Consider the following 3732-nt stretch of genomic DNA (forward strand, 5'->3'; position numbering starts at 1 on the left):
CACATTTCCTGAAGCAATATTTACCAAATAAGCCTCACAAACGGGCTAACGAAAATATATTTAACCAATAAAAAATGGCAAAATGAATGATTGTGATAAGTTGTGCACATTGATTTTTGATGAGGTGGCACTCTCACCCGTCACACATGCAGTTTAATACCAAGAAAGATAAAGTATTGGGTTTTGTAAACCACAATGGTGACTAATCACGGAAACTTGCAGTTAATGTATTAGTTTTTATGATTAGAGGTGATTTTATGATTACTCATTCTGCTCAGGCAGTATACCAAAAGAAATTTTGGCTGCACAAATAAAGAAAATTATAAAGCAATTACATCTAATTGGATTTACCGTTTTAGCCACAGTGTGTGCCAAGGCACATCCAACACAAGTGCCATAAATTATTTAATTGAAGAGACTAGAGGAGCATATTAAAAAAAATAAGAGCTACAGAGTTCAATATTTGAAATTGATGGCAAAAAATAATTCCTCTCTACGATATACCACACTTATAGACCGTGGAAGCCATGACGTCACAAAATGGCGGATTTTGACAAAGAAGCCGGGTGCGAAAACAGTTGAGGAAATGAACGAATTTTACACGAATCTTGAAACTTCTCTTAAAGATGTTCCCCCCAGCAATATTCTCAATTTCGATGAAACTAATTTAAGCGTCAACCCCGGAAATAAAAAATGTATTTTTAAAAGATGGACAAAGCACCCTGAAAGGGTCATTAATGCTAGCAAAAGTGCAGTATCAATCATGTTTAGTGGAACTGCTGACGGAAATTGCCTACCACCCTATGTGGTTTACAAGGCAGATCATTTGTGGACCAGGTGGTGCGAAAATGGTCCAAAAAATGCTAGGTATAACCGAACCAAATCTGGGTGGTTCGATATGATGTGTTTTGATGATTGGTTTAAGACTATAATTTTGCCATGGGCTAACTCTCGAGACGGCGTAAAACTAGTTATCGGTGATAACTTGGCACCTAAGCTGAGAGTTTACAAAACTATGTTTCTGAACACATTAAATATTGGCAGAATGGCATTGATCATTTATTGTAAGAGCAACATAGAATAATATAAAGGTAGGTATAGATTATTGTCACTTTTCATCAACAGCCTTTTTTATCACATTGCAGGGCACACAGGTTTTCACAGAAAAGGAATGCGTTAATCACATCACTCGACATTATGGATGGGCGATTTTAGACAAAATTTCCTCAAAGATCACCTTCTGTCGTAGGAAGATAGCTTTTTTGTTTTTTTTTTTTGAGACAAGCAGTAGGATTCCGCCCCTAAAACGACCCACTGACCGACACCTCTATCAAAGCGATATAATTTCGAACAAGTATAACCTCCATTTCAATTGTCAAGAACAGATTTTTTTGTGCCTTTAGCCTAACAAGTATTTAATGCCATGACAAGCACAGACGAGAGACCACAATACACCACAACAACAGACGACGGTTAACTCAATGCAATAGTCAAAAACTTAATAAAAACAACCCCAGCATTCAAACGCATCGAATGGCTTCGTCTTTTGGTTCACCTATCATCATAGAGTTCTTCGACACTAACCGACAGAATACAAGAGCCAAATAAAACTCGAATACCAAACAATATCGCCCAACCACCCATCGCTTAAGTTACATTACTTTTGATAGATTAGGTAATATTAATTTCAACTTTTGCTTTTGGACACTATTCACGATTTGACGATTTATTTTAAAGTGACAGTACACTGTACATGTTTGACTTTGACTTGGACTTGACAGTTTGACAGAGCCGCTTGCACCATAGATTACACAGGTCAACAGCATTTTTGGTGCAAAGGTGAAATATACAATTTCTTGTAGGATATTAGATACGTAATCGAAGTCCAGAACATAGAGTTGCACTAGCACGTAGGGATTTAGAGATATACCCCTCCTAAAGTACCAAAAACGCGATTTTAACGATATTTGACGATTTTTTTGAAGTACAGCAAAATAGTTTTTTTTGTTTCTATCTATAGCATTATATAGTACCACTCTTCCCGATTGAAATTCATTTTTATTTCCAACGTTAAGAGTTTAAATTTTCATGAAATATGTATACAGCTACGATAGTTCGATCTTCCCTATATTTCATTTGGCCTGTTAGTATGAAAAAACTCCACTTTAGTTATAAAATGGTATATATCGGGAAACAAAACTCGCAAAAATATAAATTAAAATGGGGTTAATGCGGGGAAAGTAGTACTATATGATGCTTTAGTTAGAAATTCCTATAAAATTCTGCTGTCCCCAAAAAATGACATCAAATTTCATAAAAAAACGCGTTTTTGGTACTTTAGGAGGGGTATATCTCTAAATCCCTGCGTGCTAGTGCAACTTTATGTTCTGGACTTCGATTACGTATCTAATATCCTACAAGAAATTGTATATTTCACCTTTGCACCAAAAAAAAAATTATAATTTGTTGACCAGTGTTATACAATGCTTGCAATTGCTTTTTTTTATTTTTTAATGGCATGGCCTTCTAGCCTTTGTGCCAAATCTTCATTTTAATTACTTGCACTTGCTTGTATGTGCTAGCCACAGACTATTCAATGTTGCTAGAGCTATAAAGCAAGCCAAGTAGGTAATCAAAAATACGAAACATGCCACACAGCACAACACAGATGCGGTGAATCGAGTTTGTAAAAATAAAATGCAAATTGCCACCTCGGCAGTATGCACTGAACCGCAAATCATCGAGTCTATGTTTCCTATTATAGATTTCTTTTTAATTATTAGTACTGCGAAGTTCGGGACTTCCAACAATAATATATTTTACAATACAATAAGAGATTTGCCTTGCAAATAGTGTCATAGGAAGCGCCTCATACATCTATACCAGCGAGTACCAGCGAGCGGTCGGCAACCCGCGGCCTGGCGGACATCTTACTTGCGGCCCGTGAACGTTTTGTAAATACTGTTAGCTGCCAGTGGTTAAGGCCCCAGTACACGTTGGCCCAAGTGCGGCCAATACACGCCATCACCAACGTGTACACGGGGTATTGGTGCAGGTTGGCGGACATTTGTCAAGGTTGGCGCGCATTCGGCGAGTTGTCGGTTTTTTGGGCACACATCAAAGGCATCTTGGCCCAGCTTGGCGTGTGGTGTTTACACATTCGGCCAATGTTTAGTTCGTCACCGACCGCTGAGGATAAAGTACACTTTTGTGTTGCGTGTAAAAATAAATATAGTAGTAAATATAGTAGTGTAGTATAATATAAATATATATAGTAGTGTAATATAATATAAATATATATAGTAGTGTACAAATAAATAGCCGAAGCCTTAATTACTTCGACGTCCATCGCAAGTGGTTTGCCAGGCAGGAATGAGCCATGCGCCAATGTGTAAACACCATTTGATCCTGGCCTACATTTGTGCATTGCACAGCTTGGCCCAACACAAGCCAACGTGTACTGGGGCCTTTACATAAAGGGCAGCAGAGACGAGCGACCATCGACACCCCACCATTCAGTCGTGTATCTCTGCTTGGAGGATTCCATTTTCGAACGTCATTGTGACAAGACATGTTATAGTTTGACGGGGATACGATTTTGCCGCGCTTTTATACTTTTGTTCAATCATAGTTGATTTTCATGTTAAAACTATTTCTTGTTATTTCCTTGTTAAATAAACCTGCTTCTGGTTCTTAAAATCAGAAGTGGGATAGTCTCACTCCCACTATAAA

This window comes from Helicoverpa armigera, chromosome 19, assembly GCF_030705265.1.
Source record: "Helicoverpa armigera isolate CAAS_96S chromosome 19, ASM3070526v1, whole genome shotgun sequence".
Classification (NCBI taxonomy): domain Eukaryota; kingdom Metazoa; phylum Arthropoda; class Insecta; order Lepidoptera; family Noctuidae; genus Helicoverpa; species Helicoverpa armigera.